This window comes from Anser brachyrhynchus (genome assembly GCF_964034855.1).
Source record: "Anser brachyrhynchus genome assembly, chromosome: 3".
NCBI classification, from domain to species: Eukaryota; Metazoa; Chordata; class Aves; order Anseriformes; family Anatidae; genus Anser; species Anser brachyrhynchus.
In genome coordinates, this window is record NC_137696.1 from 95,981,422 (window position 1) to 95,998,665 (window position 17,244).

Sequence of the window (17,244 nt, forward strand, 5' to 3'; positions counted from 1 at the left end):
GAGCTAGACATTGCTGTTCTACAACAGAGCCTGTTGCTTCTCCAGAGGAATTCTATTTCTGCATTCATCTTTCAGGCTGATGAAGCCTTCAGCAAAGATAACAAGTCATGTTTGGGAATGGTGACAATGCAAAGTAATACTTAAGCCAATGAACTGCTTCATTTTTTAGGCTGAATCCCACAAAAGAAGTGTTTGAGGACAGTTTCATTTTTAGAAAACTCTTGGTTATGCAGAATATAGATTATATCTTGCTCTCAGCAATTAAAAAGAAGTCTTCATTGATTTTAATGGGGAAATCTATGTAAAAATCAATGACATAGAAAGGCTGACAGTGTGGGAGACAAGAGTACTTCATTTTTTATCCTATCATAGCTGTCATTTTCCCTCTCTGGTCTTGTGCAAACCTCCTATCTTCTACCTCAGAGTCCATTTTCCTTTCTTTGATGAAAAATTGAGTGCCCCTTGCACTTAAAGAAGAATTACTGACTCTTCTGCACAGTTCCCTCTGGTCCTCCCAAGCACACACAACTGTCCACAGCTTGGTGCTAAATATCCAGTTTCTGGTGGAACTCTAATTTAGTATCATGAGCTTGGAACTGTGGGGTAGCATTGACGCTACTTCAGCTACAGCTACATGAAGTTGCTGATGAGGCAGAAGGCATCTGAAGCACTAGGAATAGAAACATTAAAAAATACCCTTCTGCTGGAAGGTTACATGGCAAATGCAAATACAAAATTCAAAATTCTCCCCAATTTGTAAAATTGTGAAGATAATAAAACTTACCTTCCTGCCACAAAAGATATAAAACATTATCTAAAATAATTAATACTATAAATAGTATTGACATACTATTTTAATAAATCATTAAATCAACAACAAATCTTATTTCTGATTAGAGAAAAATAATATAAGCCAAATATAATTTATAGGGGTCAATCAGCAGAGAAAGGTTATTATTTTTTCATTTTTGCCAAATTATTAATATTTTCCTATAAATTAGTGCTTCATTGTGAAAATATTCATTGATGTCACCACATAAAATACAAATTTAGTTATTCATTTGAGAACAGCAATGAAGTTGGCATTCTAAAGAGAACATTTTTTTTAAAAAATCTAGTTACCAAAATATAGTTTCAGAATTAAGCATTGGTCATTTTCAAATACATCCCAGGAGCACATGTAAAACACAATTCAATTATATATATCTACATACATATGCATGTGTATGTATATATATGTATATACTTGTTATAAAATGTTATTAATATATTTTTATAAAATATATATTATATATTCTACAGTTCCTCTAATTTAAGATAGATCTTTATTCTGTTGGAACTATCTTATTATAATAAAAGTTTTTCAATTAATATTATAATGCAAATAGAGATTATAATGTTATTTTAACAATTTTTACAAGCTGCCATACAGATGACCATTTAAACTGTAATTTAACAACATAGTGAAGAACAAGAGGCTTTACATATTTTTTTTCCCTTGACAAGGCTGTGAAAGCAAGGTGTGTTTGCTTTTAGTTTGTTGTCTGAACACTGCCTGCTTGTCAGGCAATTTAGATGGTCTGGCACCATTTTTGCAGAAGACTTATTTTTATCATTTGGGTTACAAAAAGAGTGCAATAGTAGGAGACCTTTGCTAGAGGAAGGCTTTCCAGAGGCATACAGGGAGGTGGTGCATGCTGTAGCCTCACTCTGTGCTGGATGCAGGCACATGCAGTGTCCCATGGGACTGAGCCCTCCGAGGGAAGAGGCAAAGGAAACTCTGGGAGATCAGTTGGCAGGTTTATACCCAGCAAAGCTCCATTCACAGCAATGGAGCTACTCATGAATATCAAATAAAATGAGACTTGTTCATGTAGGAACTAATTATGTCCTAACTTTTTTTATTTTCCCATTTGGCAACAACATATTTTTAATTTGAACATTCAAATCAGTTCAACTGTTGTTGATGGACTTTGACATGCACTTTTCATTTCATAACCTACGTCCAACATATTACATATTTATGTAGTAAATATATAAACACGTATAAAATATAAATGTTTCATAAGAAACATAAAAATATTTCTTGATCACTTTTGTCAAAAAATGTAACCAGACTCATGCAGTGCTCTCAATATTTATATTAAGCCAAAGTGTTTAATGCACTTGAGAACAAAATCCACATGAGAACAAAAACAGTAACAGGAAATCATAGAATCGTAGAATCATAGAATATCCCGAGTTGGAAGGGACCCATAAGGATCATCAAGTCCAACTCATGGCACTGCACAGGTCTGCCCAAAAGTTTAGACCATGTGACTAAGTGCACAGTCCAATCGCTTCTTAAATGCAGACAGGCTTGGTGCAGTGACTACTTCACTGGGGAGCCTGTTCCAGTGTGCGACCACCCTCTCGGTGAAGAACCTCTTCCTGATGTCTAGCCTAAACTTCCCTAATGTCCTGCACTGGTATGAGTGAGGACTTTAAAGGCCTCATTAAAATTCAGGCCTCAAGAAAAGAAAAATAAGGGTCAAGTATATTTTCATAATGGGATCAGAAGAGTCCAGCTTCTGTGTGTAAGTACAAACAGTGCTTGAAAAATTGTTTCATCCATAAAGCTCAACAGTAATGCATTTTTATGAAACATTTTATAATGAAATATCTTACTTAAGAGACTGTTGTAGTTTACAACAAATACTAAATAGAATAAAACTTTATTTTCAGAGCCTGTCTCAATAAGTAATGTAGAAGATGAACCTGTTACATGTTTTTTTCCCTTAACACTTCACAAAGGAGAAATAATTCAATGCTTTTGGGGCTGGGAAAGCATTTTAGCCCAAGTCAACCTGAAATATGACTAAATGATATGGTAAGACCTATTTGTATGGGAATGGTGAGATGGACCGTCTTATACAGACAGGCTCTGGCATAGAGTTGTCATGTAAGGTCAGGTCAGGATGATTCTAAGACATGATGTCTGGAATATAATATTCAGCATTTTAAGTAAGATTATGAATAAAGGAATTGTTCTCATTCTCACTCTTACCTAGTTCCTACTGCTGAAAAAGTTTTCTAACCCAGAAAAAAAGGTGTTTTTCAGTTTCCAAACTGAATTTTTGGGGGGATGCCTCTCCTAAGTCCCTTGGATGAAACAGGACAGTCATTTTCTGCTTTTACCTCAAACTGCAATCTGTTGATATTAACCAGGTTGTTGATATTAAATAAAGAGGGACAATGAATCTTTTCATCAGCAGACAGGTACGTGGCCTGATCCAGAAACCACCATATGACTGTAAGTTACGACTGGAAAATGAATTTATTTTTATTTTTATTTTTTTTTCCCATACACTGCTAATGCTATAATCTGCCTGCATCAGAATAAAACTTATACAGAAATACCTTACATGTAAATAACACATAGCATTATGGGGAACCTTGAATGGATTATTTTAACCAGACTAAATTAAAACAAATCATAACATATCCCAAGCATTTGTGGTAGAAAATCTATGGTTTACTAATCTGATCAAGTAATTTATCAAGTGATTTATGCTGTCAGTGGTCCTCTGGTGGCTATGAAAGTAAAAATAATTTCCTGCAATAGGATGCATACCCTTTCTCTCCTCAGCTGTACACAATAGATAGATATTCAAAAGTATTTTAACAATGCATATGTCTTAATATGGCTAAGGTTTATCATTTCATTTTATATATTACTCTGACACATGTTATCTAGTTCCATGCTTTTTTGGAGTTAAAAAAAATATAGCACTGTTTTCTGAAATTGCAAAGTTTACAGTTGAGTATCTTTTAAAGCAACTCTTATCTGTAGTCCCATTGGCTTTACCTTTATTTTTATGTTATGTTATGGGAATTTTTATTCCTATTGAGTAACCTTTTTAGTTTTTAAAGTAGAAGCTAAAATCTTGCAGCCAATGTAGGTTTTTAGGAGAGAAGAGAGGTGCCATGTGCTCTCTGTAGGAACAAAGAAGAAAAAACATCTGTTAACAGTATAAAAATGCAAAGTAGGAAAACTGAGCAATACAAAAGAAAAATACCAGCTTTGCAAGGCTTTACTCACCAATGGCTAATGTTTGCTTTTTGACAAATGGATCATAAAAATCATTAAAATTAAGGTATACGTCAAGCAGATTTTATGCCTAGGCTGTTTAATAATAGTTGTAAGGTTATTACATATAAATCTTAGCTATTAAATGATGATATAGACAATGTTGTTTTTGCCCTTATGCTTATTTTTATGTCATATTTCAATGGAACTTCACAGTGTAAACATATTGGTCTGGTTATAGGTGTACCATCTAGTGTGAATTGTGTTGTTTCTAATGGCACAGAACATGCCAGAATTAAAATAGCCTTTTTCAGGATGATAGTTGGTGATGACATGAACCACTGAACTAAAAACCAAGTGATTCTGAGACCTTTGGGGTTATTTCTTCAAGGCTTGTAAAATGTAAAGCAAACTCTGAGAGCTGCTGACCATCCTCAGCTTTTACTGACCCATGAGGAAAGTGAGATGGTGAGCAGTACCCTCAAGGCTGACCAGAACCTTAGCAGCAAGAAGAGGCAATTGATTCCCCAGAAAAGACGTTACAGAAAAAAGTAATTTTCTTCTCACCCACAGCACTCTGGCAGTGTTCTTCCTACTATCCTATCCAATCCTGAACTGTAAATAGTGAAATGAATGTTTTCAATTGGTCTTGACTACGGAATAAATATTAAAGGCCCTGTAGCCAGAATGTGCATTAATGCAAAATGTCTGGATTGCTCATGTAGCAGTTGTATGGCATCCTCTCCATGCCAGTGCAGAAATATTTTTCTCAGAAATTATGCAAAATGCTGATGTAAATCCCAGAGGAAGGGGAAGGAGGAAGTGCAGGGGGGAAAGAGAGAAAGAAGAGAGCTATAGAAATATGTAAAGAACCATTTGTTTCAATTATTTTTTGGACAGGACTATTAACTTATTTCAATAAATGTAATTAATTGCAGACTTCCAGGTGTTTGAAAAAGTTTCCTGCATGTTTAATTTCTTTGTAGCCCATTCTAAAATTTCTCCCACAGAGATACTAATGCAATATTCAGTAGTAGCAGTATTTGGGATTTCTCATTTGTACTTGCAGCTGGTCAGCACAATTTATTCTGGTCACTAGATGGCAGAATGTGTGTTGATTTACAAGCACAATTTTGTGTTGGATTGAGAAGCCAGGATTTTCTACTTCTTTTTGATTATAAAATTACTTTCCATAACAAAAGCCAAATATTTTCATTACAGTCAAAGGACTGAGGAGGTTTAGTTTGCTTTATTATTATTATTATTTTTTTTTCATTTTCTGTCAGAATGGAAAAAAATAAAGAAAGAAACAAACAAAACATGAGTTGCTGTTGTTTTCCTTACAGCAAACGACATGAGAAAAGAGAATAAAATCCCATGAGCACTTCCTACCCTGTCTCCAACTCTGCTTCATTGGAGCAGGGCATCCAGGCCCCCAAAATGAAGCACTGACAAGACACAGAGCTTCAGGGCATTACTGCATATCATCGCTCTGCAGGACAGACTTAGGCTATGACTTCCTATTGGAACACCTTAAAATGATAGTTCCTCACCAGGCAGGCAAGTTGCCAAAATTGTAACATAGCTATTAGTAGAGTTAGATTTCCATGGGAACCTTTTCTGAGGAAATGTGAAAAACATTCTTAAAACAATCTTTGCCTACTTCCTACGTAGATCCTGGCTCCATAAAAAGTCCTCTTTTGACTCTCCAGAACAGAAGAGAAGAGCTTTGATCAGTTTCAAACTGAATGAAATAATTTCATTAGAATAAAATTAAATCTGAACTGAGCTGAACTCATGAACACAGTGAGAAAGATACCCTATTGCTCATGAAAATATAAAAAGGATTTCAATAGTAGTGGAAATATGAAAGGGAATAATATTTGTATTAATAAAGTTTATTATTAATATTATTATTTATAAAATACATTCATGTTTTTTTTCAAGTAAAAGGCTAACATTTGTAAGAAATTAGATACAAGATTTCTTCTATCTTGCACACATACATAGACTAATAAATATACATATACATTCCTTCATCTTTCAAAACTTAGGAAAAATTATTATGTATTCTAACCAGTCAACATATTGTACACAGGTAATTAGCCTGTGTTTGTCTCTAGGGACAACTGTTTGCTCCTAGGAAGTAATGTTGGATTAACACTCATGCTGCCATTTGTAATGACATAAGAAATCAAATATTACTGCATTAAAATATATACTGTGACACTAAGCCTGAAAAGCTAGACTTTCTCATGGCAATCTCATCCACTGCCTTACTGCACATCTCCGCAACCTCTCTCTTGACCAGCCATTATCTTCTCATCTTCTCTGGAATCTGAACCTGCTTTTCCATGGCTACAAATTTGGTCAGTGAATGATATCATAAGGATGTAATATTTATTCACTGTGTATGTACACAGAATGTTAAAACAGTGGAAGTTCTACTCCTGGCATTCCTGGTCTCAATTACTCATTATCTTTAAACTAGGCAGGATAAAATGAACATGTGAATCTATTGAAGTGACTCATACATGTTCAAAATGAATGCAGAATGTCACCACAGCAGGTAGTGTGTTTTCACATTAAATTATAAATAAGCAAAGAAGGAAACAGAAGGGGTGGGGGGTGGGGGTGGGGGATGAAATCTCAGAGTGCAGACCTACCCATTAATATCCCTAGTAAATCTGACACATTTTTTATAATTGTCATTGCCCCTCTGCAGAAGACGCTCTGCAGTTCAGATTCTTCACATTCATTTCCCTAGTAATCCATCCCAAAATGTCTGTATCCAAACAAACATAATAAAACTAATAAAGAGAATTTATTTTGTCAACTTTAACATTTAAATCCTCTACATACAGTAGTATATTCCTCTATCATATTCCCTGTTGTTCTCTAAAGATATTAATGAAAGTAACACATTAAAGAATGAGAACACAGATCATCAATATTTTTTTTAATGACAGACCTTAAATGCAGTCTTGTGTAGTATTCTTGTCATTTTAATGTTTCTGCTATAACTTATTCATGTGTAACCTTTAAATATTTAAATCATAGTATCATAAAGATATTTTTTCATTCCTTTTTTTTTTTTTTACATTTCATGCTATTTTATTCTGCATTAAGTATATTTTTTTAGTCATAGATTTAATTAAGTTACCTATTGATATGGTTAGTCAGTGCAGTAGTTGTTTTAGAATAATAGCATTTTTATAATAGAAACCTCTTTTTGTTGAACACTGCAGCAAGTTACCTCGGTATTACATGCAGAATAGTACATGCATGTTTATTGCCCTGTGCATGTATGACTCAAGGTAAGATCACTGAGGATAAACTGTAGTTTTCTAAGCTATTTTTGAATTCAGTAACTTCATTCTTTTTTCTTTTTTGTTCTAGAAACACTGAAAAAAAAACAAGGGTAATTGTAGAAAACATCCACAAGGACATCTATTTCCTTGCCCTATAACTAGTTATCACAGACATTCCTACAGATGGTTGCTTAATCCTTTCTAAATTACGATGGCATTCATTCAAATTTGAGCTGAATTATCTAAGAATATATGACAGGAAAGTTTACAGTCTGCATGAGATTCCAATGTATTAAAAGAAGGAACAAGAATCAGTGTTTTAAATAGCTACTGAAAACTACTCACTAAGCACAGTTAAACTGAATGTGTTTTTTTGGATGGTAGAGCTTCTAGTTGAAGTTAAATGACATTGCATGCCTTTTTAAGAGTACTTTTTCTGTTCTTAAACTCTCCTAATTTGTTTTTACAAAAGAATAAAATGAAGGAAGTTTCACCGAATGTGAATTTTGCACAGCGCATATTTATAATTTGTGGTGCCACAAAGCTGGCTGTTCCTATACAGACATCATAAGTAGCTGCTAAATTGTATGTACTCACGAGAAAGAAGAAAGGATGAGAGCCTTGCCTGCTGTAAACTGGCCTGGTTCCACCCAGCCAGGCCAAGTTCTGTCAGCTGAAGATGTGGTCTAGAAAGTCTTTTTCAAAACCATAGACCTATTCTGAGCTAAGATGTTTTCATAATCTGTTTGCAGGATTGCATAACCTTTCCTGACTGGCAGTGGCAGACTAACGATCACACACAAAATTTCAAACACGCTATTCCACCCAGTTCAGTCTGGGATGTGTGTGCATGGCATAATATTGCAATGGTTTCCAGAATGCACCTAGAACCTCTTAAAAATTCTGAACTCCTATGTTAATTCCAATGGCCCCAACAAGTTTGACGCATAAACAAATCTTTTCTAATCAACAGAATTACCTTAGTGCAAAAAAAAAACCAACAACAAAAATGAAAGGAAAATTATAATAAATATTTTAACCTAAGAACATCATTGAAATATCACTGAAATAATTAAATCCTTTCTTCAGGAAATAGATGCACAGGATTTTAAGAAGTAAAGCTCATAAGACATTTAGCCAGAAATTATCAATAATAATTAGTTGGACCTGGATGTGCAAAGTGTTTTTGAAAATCCAGTAGATATTTTCACTGGATTTAGTAAAAGCACACTTTTCTAGGTCTCTGAGATTCTCATTTCAGGGATTTATTTAATAGGTTTAAAGACTCAGATAACACACTGAGGGTAAAATGCAGTGTTCTCCTTGACTCTTACTGCATAATCCACTCCAAGAAAAAAACATCTGAGGTCATCTGCTGGCACATCCTTCCTACTTCTGTGGCCCATTGATTCAGAGAGGAACACATAGTTGGCTTGTTTGATTGGTGTTGTCTATGCAATGACTCTACAAAAGCAAATGAACTGTTCAACTGCAGATTTGAGCTAAGAAATGCATAGTTGGTCCACCACCTTTTAGGAAAGTTCATCCTGAAGTCTATATTAAAGAATAGAAGAGATGCAAGATTTCTGTCCTCCTCAACACTAGATCAAATACCTAATGCCAACATATATATATATATATATATATATATATAAAGTCGCAGAAACTTTGAGCAGACTTATTAGATGGGCACAATCTGTCTTTTGTGTGAATGACAATTGAATATGTGAAAAATGACAATTAAGAATAGTCCATAATGTAGTCTTCTTAAAAAGGAAAAACAGCACTTAAGTGGAATCCATTAGAAAGAGTGAAAGTAATTCTAATGATGCTCTACAGGTCTTCAAAAAAGAGAGAGTATTCTGAGACCCATCACCGTACTTGCTTTTTTGCAGTATACATATCTAAACAAACAAACAAGCAAGCAAACAAAAACAAACAAAGTACAGAACAAACCAAAACTTTTAAAAATGCTATTCTGTAGCTGTGATGGAGATTTCTTCTTAATCATGGCAAAGTACCTTCTGGACCAGTTCTCCGATTAGATTAGAAAGCAATATAAAATACAGTCTAGTCAATATGACATTGATACTCAAATTAAGGGGAAGGCTGGGAATGACATTGCTGAAATGGTAACCTCAGAGGTGGAAGGTTAAACCTGTCTTTCATCAATAAGTATCAAAGTAAGTGCTTTTAGTATCCTCATTGTTTCTACATTCCTACTTGATGTCACAGACTTGAATCACTTCTTTTAACATTCACATGTTTCTCCTGCAAATGTTACTAACAACCATCCATACCTTTTGACCTCCATTATGATTAATGGAAATGTACTCTACGGAGAACTGTGGCTGTTTCCCTTACAGATGTCAATAATGAGGATCCTTGAAAAATGTGTATTCCCTGAATGCTGCACAAGATACATTTAATGTAATTAATTTCAGTTTGTCAGCATAATATGAGATGTAGTTACCCACTACCTGTCTTGTCTCATCATGGTCCACCATCTGAAGAAATGGTGCTGACAGTCAAGATATATGAATGTCTGGAAATTGCAAGTATAGATTTTTCAGTGAAGATGCTTAGCTCTGGACTTGGAACTGTGAAGCTTGCGATACTACTTAAGATGTGAACTCTGACCATAACTTATGTAAACGCATACTTAAAATGACCTATCGACATGAACTAAAATGACATGGAGATTTCTGCAGTTAGTGGTGTTCTACTTCATGCAAACAGACTTTCTCTTAACAACTGGAGATCTGCAACTGGTATGTGGATTGTGGCTGCCTAACAGAAGTTTAAGACTGGAATCTCATCATGTTGCTCCTGGTATGAACCTTTTTCTTGAATTCTCTCTGCAGTTATGTGCACTTTGCACATCTGTCTATAAATATCCTACAATTCTTTCCCATTGCTTCTGCTCTACTCTCTCAGAAAAAAAAAAAAAAAAGAGATCTAGGCTGGAAAAGAATGGGGGCTCTAGGGAGCTCAGTAAAGCAGCTACAAAAATATATTTTATACAAAGATATTCTCAAACATAAAAATTTAATTTGCTTCAAGTTATGATTTTGCCTCTTGTGTGTTGGCTCTCTGAAAATATTCTGATGATTTAGTTACCTAAAAGAAGTGTTCTCAAATACAGTCTACTGTAAACAAGCATAATGGAATATTTATGGTAAACAAATTCTGAATCAATAAATTAAATTATGCTCACTACAGACCTAACAGTATATATTCAGATTGTCCAATCAGGAATGAGAATCAGAACTAAAAAATGATATGTCTAGTCACAGCTATCCAATATGCATTATAGGCTGAAAATGAAAAACAGTAAGTACTGAGGAATGAAGGCAGTGTTTGTAGATGAAGGTAATACATGGTTTTAGATCAACTGCAGTATTGGGGAAAAATTGTCAGATTCTGGGCGTACAATCTTTCCGTTCTGAAATAGAAGCATCAAACTTCAGAGCTCCTAGGAGATTTATTACTATCATCTACAAAACTTGTATTGCTTATGTCTTTAAGCTGTCTTGGCTCCACCATCACACAAACAAATTAGACATATTTCGCATTCAGTTAAGTAGTTAACAATTAACTTCAAAGACTGAATTATAAACTCCTTTCAGAAAATTCAAGGAACATTGACTATGTCAACCACAAAAGTTACACAGTATGTATTATATGCTTCATTCTAGTATTAATATTCCATTAGAGTAGCCTGAAAAGATAAGCTTGACAAGCTACTATTCTGAGATCATTGAAAAAGAATCCTAGTTTTAGACCTAACACAAGAGACAAGAGACTACACATGCTGTATTGATCCTGTGGAATATTTTTTTTTTTTTTTAATTTTTTGGGATATATTTGAATTTGATTTTTTTTTTTTTTTACACAAAGACAGGTTACTTCAACTTGGTATTCATTTACATCTCTGCATAAATAAAGCATTTTTTAAAACTAAAATATTATATAAAACTAAATAAACTAAACTAAATAAAACTAAAATATTACATAAAATATTAAAATAAAATATATTTTAGAAGCAACTTTTGGCAGATGAAAATACAGCTCTGGTTTTAAAAAACATTATTTGCTTGATATGTAAGTAGTAAACTCCACTAAAAACTACTGAAGGAATCCTTGGTTTCAAAAGTAACATTCTGTTAGTTTTAATGAAGATTTTGAAAATGTTGCAGCAAGGGCTCTGCAAAGCTTGACTGAACTGGAGTGTTTTGTGCCAGAACTGACTCTGGAGCCCTGAGGTATTTCTATCTACAGTCAGAGCAGTTTATTTCCCAGGATAATTGCAGAACCCATTGATGCAAGATGTGGTTATACAAATGCCCACACGCTAACATATGTAAAACATCTCAAAAGGATAGTCTGGGTGCACAAGATCTACCTCTGGGAAAAGGGCTTGGTGCCACATGACAGCACATGTATAGAGTTTAGGCCATAGAACAGCTGTTCCCACTTCTTTCTTCCATGTAATTTATATATTTTTAAAAATCATTACAAGTTCCCAACAGACAAAAATATCCAATATTTTATGTACTAGATTGCATCAAAAATAAGTCATTAGAGCTAATATGCAGCCCCTTATATTGGTAATCACAGTTAGCACTTACATATAATTTACTTATTTTATGTGGTGCATTTCAATTCAAAAAAATTCAAAAGAATAGACAAGTCTCATTCTGTCATGTTGTGGTTTTCATACTGAGCATCAAAGTAACATCACCTACTAATGGCTCAATGCTTTCACTTCCACCCACATAAATCAAAACTAATGAAATAATGGAATTAAATGTGCATGTGTAACTCATATGTGAGCAGCACGGGCTCCAGAGGAAGTCATTCTTGCGTTTGGGAGCAGCAGACAGGACTGACAGACCTAGAATAATAAGTTATGATTTTCTAGCTCCTATCTCCATGTTCTGTCTGTTAGACTCCTTTACGTCCATACAATTTAATCCTTTAGATTATAGGAATAATACAGCTGCTTAAAGTATGATCTCACTAAATCCTCATTCATGCTGAGGTCAGTTTAGATTTGTCTCTATGTCTTTTAAAAGTCAATGACAATAAATTACGCCCAATACTAAAAGACGTAACAGTGCAATAATCAAGGAGAAAAAGTGCCAGTTGGCAGAAAATAATTTGTTGTTCTTGCCCTCTGCTGTTCTCTTATTACCCCAAAGACTATTATCATTATTGGTATGAAACGTTATGGTTGTGTGAACGAGGTACATGCAAAACTGAATTTAGGAATGTTAACTACTCTACTTTTACTGGTTTTCTGTGGCATGATCTGGGTTGTTTGTTAAAAAAGCGAGAATTAATTAAAAATGGTAAAATACTTGTGAAGAGAAAAATGACTATATGTGATTTCTAGACTACTGGTAGTCTTCTAGACAAATGGCAATAGCAATCAGGAAATGCATGAACATTAGTCTGAAAAGAAGACAGTATCTGAAGTACATAAATGAGTTATTAATTTTTAAATCAGATAATTCTTGCTAGGCCTAGAGATAACTCTGTGTAAGGGACATAACCCTGAGCTCTTATTTACAGTTGATACAGGTTTTGAGTCCCACACCAGTCCCAAAGACTAGTTGTAGATCTAGAAATGGAGCTAATAGCTAGAAAAAAAATGCTATTTTTATAGCCATTTAACTCCCAAACTCTGGTAGACAAAATATAGTTTAGGGATTCTAAATAAAGAGACTTAAAAATTGAGGGTCTAGGGACAGTTTCTGACCAAGTTGTAATAAACCAGCTATTTCTAGCTGCAAACTGTTGAGAGAGAGTTCCCTTGGGTTCCTTTCATGCTCTCTTCAAGGAGTAGATCTGCCTACAGGTCTTGGAAAACCTACAAAGTTACCTGTAGGACAAAATTTGGAGTAGCAGAAAAGAGGTTGCTGCGGGCTTCAGGGCATCAGGAAAAGCAGGAGTCTTATGATTATTATCTAAATTCATCTAAAGAAGAATGTCAGCCTAGTCAAAAAATGAAAAGAGAAAAAAAGATAAAAAAGAAATAAGAAAGAATCAAAGATGAAACTCTTCAGAAGGAAAGAAATCACACACACGTACATATCTGATCAGGGTCAGCCTGGTTCTGCTCTATGTGGGAGGACTCTATAGGCTCAAGAAAGACAGAGGAACAGGGTTTCTGCTGGATCTGAACTTAGTTCAGAGCATACTCAGAGTATGAAGCTGAAACAGCAGTTTTTAACCATCCTGTCTAATTAAAATTCTAGTATGTTTTATATATATGTATAATTTCTCATTACGTAATTATTCACTATTACTTCTAAGCTAACTAACTTCTATTAGAAGAAAAATTGTCATTAACAATTGCAGGTGATTATTTTGGTTCACTGTAACAATACAAAGCAAATGAACATATTAAACATAATTCAGGACTGACTGTATTAGTACTGTACCAGTGCATTCCAGTGGGCAGTAGATATTTGTCATACAAAGAGCTTATTTAATAAAAAAGCTGTTTTAAGGACAGTCACTGAACTAAGCTAATTGTTGAAGACAAAAAGCAAAAAGAATAGTATTTTGTAAAAATTTATTTTGTAAAAATGGATTTTTTTTATTATTGCTACATCTTGAATTTGAATTCTAATAAACAACAAAAAATGCTGAAAATAAAACAAAAGCCCTTTTTGATTTACACATTTCATTCAGTCTCAAATATCACTGTCTATCCCATGAAGCAAAAAATCGGTTATTCTAGAAATTATCAGTGAATGGATTTGAAAAAAAAAAAAGAAAAAAGAAAAAAGAAAAAAATTGATGTACTCAAGCACACTAGGATTTACAGTAAAAGCAAATTATGACTACCTACATTAGACTTCTTCATAATAAAAAAAAATAATAGCAACTTTACAACTTTACCTAGTGAAAAAGAAATAAAAGAATCATAATTACATGGGATGTAATCCAAGAATGATAATTACATAGAGAACATATATGGATAAAATGTTAAAGGCAATGACCACATAATAAAGAAGTCTGAGACCTGGTCATCCCACCCCATAATAATGTTAAGAAATGAAAACTTCAAACTTTATACCAAGTATGAAATAGTAGTTAAGAATCTTTGAAATCAATGTATCTGCCTATAATTCCTATTCCACATACTTACATCATGATGGAAAAATTACTGGTTTTGGCATGTGTTGAGGATGAATAAACTGAGGTACCTGGAAAATGAGTACCTAAAAGCAGTCATGTTATCTTCAGATGTGGCATAATACTTCATGGCTGTGAATTTTTGTCACGTCCAACCTACTGATGATGCTGTTTGTCAGCATCATTTGTTTTTCATTAGGTAAAAGGAATTACAATTGATAATGCAGGCATTCATAAATATTCTGCTGCTGTTCATAACTGCTGCAACAAACTAAAAGCAAACATATTAGCTGCTTTTTTTTTTTTTTGAACCTACATGAAAGCAGAGCTATTCAACTCTATAGAGCTATTAGACTCACACATGATCACTGAACATGTTAAAGAATACAAACTATCAGATGAAATATGGCTTTTTTTTTTCTTTTTCTTTTTTTTTTTTTTTTCTCCTGATCTTGTCCAGGGCATGGCAATGATCCAGCTCTTCAACTTTTGCTCCTAACCAGGAACTCCATGTCTTCATAACATTTTCAGTGAGATCTCTCTGAACACTGTTTTTTGAATGATTTTGTAATGGTAAGGGCGAATACTGCATGTTTGTCTCCACTGCTCCGTTTTCCTTTGGTGACTTGAGCAGAGAGCTGACCTATGCTCCTGTTGGACCACACAATACTTATGGCAGTACTCCATGGGGAGAGACTGCTGGCTGATTGCCAGCCTTCCCTGTAGGAGCCTGTTCTGCAGCTGGAGGTCTATGCCAGTGACAACCTCATAGGACATTTTCCTTGATCATCAATATAATGTTCCCTAAGCATCTTCTGCTTGTATCTCACTCTAAGGTCACTTTGATATAAATAACCAGTGACAGATGAGGCCTGTGGGGTGCTTGTTAGAGTGCCAGTGGTAGATATTTTATTCAAAGTCTGATCAATCGTAGCACAGCAAGGTTCTGGAGATCTGTATGTATCATGGTAAAACTGTAACGAGATTTTTTCTTCATTAGCCGCTCTGTCTGAAAATTGTGGATGGGGGCTTGTGAGCCTGCTCATAGCTTGGTGATTTCAGTGGCCTTCACCTGGAGACAGAGAGACAACTCAAGGTTTGGAAAAGAGTGCTCTCTCCCTTTCAAATAAGTACAATCTCATTTGGACCAAGACAATTAAGGTTAGGGAAGCAAATGTGATTGTGAAAAAAGAGCTACACTCTCACTTCTCTCAGGTCAGGCAGTTTGGCTATTGAAGGTGCCTGAACAGCAGGTGCACCATGGCAACAAATAGGCTTTCCAGTGATGTTCACAACTGCAAGAAGCTGCCTCTACTGTGGCCCTGGGGTATTAGGAGGGGCAAAATTTAGAGCTGCTCATTGGTGTTTACTGTAAGTCAACAAACAGTAGACAATATTGTTTTGAGATAAGACATTTAACATATAAGATGGACCTCAGAAAAGTAAAGACAAATGAAGATATTTTTATTTTTAATTATTTTTATTTTTATTTATTTTTATTTTTATTTTTCTTAAGAGTGACAGGAGGCTTGTTTTTGTTTAGCTCTATATTTTTGATTCCTTATTTAAGAAGAAAATTATCTCAACAGCAGTGATTAAGATTCATTAGTATCATTTAGAAATCTTTCCTTTTGATGAATGTCGTGCATCTATTCATGTGATAGTTTCAGGCCCACCTTAGAAAATTATTGCTCTACATGCTACATGTACTACTGTGAACTGGAGGACCTTCATTTTATATTTGAATTCCTCAGCTTTATTTTACTATCTGTATATATATTTGCTTGTAATTTTTTGTTACTGACCTCAAGAAATACTTGATTTCTAAGGCTTTTCTCTGCTTCCTCTCCAGTTTTCAGTTTTTGTTTTTTTTTGACAAGTAAGAGCCTCTTAGCTGCACAAAGTTTGCCCTAGTACTACATGTGGCCACTAAAATACCTCATCTCCACCAGCTCTGACTTTTTATCTACATCCTGACTGGCTGTAACCTAGTCTATTTTCCCCATTTATGCACCAACATCATACTGAATTCATATTAATCTCTCTAAATCTCTCTATTAATGTAATTAACCAATCTATTAATCTCTCTACATTCTCAGGACACAACTACAAGCAGGACGTGTAAATATTTACTCTTAAAGCTCGGCATACCAAGATACTGAAGTCATTCAGCAAGACTGCCTCATCCTTAGAATTATATGCCATTCTAATACTTTTAGGGGTCAGCTGTGGCTTTATATTTTCTCTTTATAAAATACTGAAAAGATTGAGATGATAACAAACATTGGGGAAACCAAATATTAATAATACTCCAATGATTAAGAAGACTTTAAGATCTGGTGGTGGTTCAAGTGTTGTTTCATTTAACTTAAACGTATCAATACACTTTATCAACATGTGAAGTGTCTTAGAATGGATAACTAAGAAAAAAATAAGAAAATCTTTGTATCTATTATCTTTTTTTGTTGAACAGTATTAATTTCCACATTGTTCTTTGAATATATGATTTGTATTTAGGGTAGAAAAATATATTTCTTTAATATTTTCAGATAGATACTTTGGTTGAACAAAACTTGGTTAGTAAATTATGAAAAATTTCAAGAAGTATAGTATCAAAAATGCTTTTTTTTTTTTTCCTTCAGGTTTGTTATAGATGTTTTCTCTAATATCTGTATCGAAGTAGGTTTATTATTTATTTATTTATTTATTCTTTAT

General features: G+C 34.2%; 1 protein-coding gene across 11 annotated transcripts in view; it reads right to left on the reverse strand.

The window, feature by feature from the left end:
* The window catches only part of ADGRB3 (adhesion G protein-coupled receptor B3), a 470,566-nt gene that overhangs the window by 276,570 nt on the left and 176,752 nt on the right, over window positions 1–17,244 (reverse strand). The window contains exon 2 of one of the 11 annotated variants that reach the window (XM_080584108.1): window positions 3,848–3,975. The exons of the other annotated variants lie outside the window; for them this stretch is intronic. The gene's annotated coding sequence lies outside the window, so the exon portion shown is untranslated. The remainder of the gene's footprint in view (window positions 1–3,847; window positions 3,976–17,244) is intronic. 11 annotated transcript variants of the gene reach the window in all.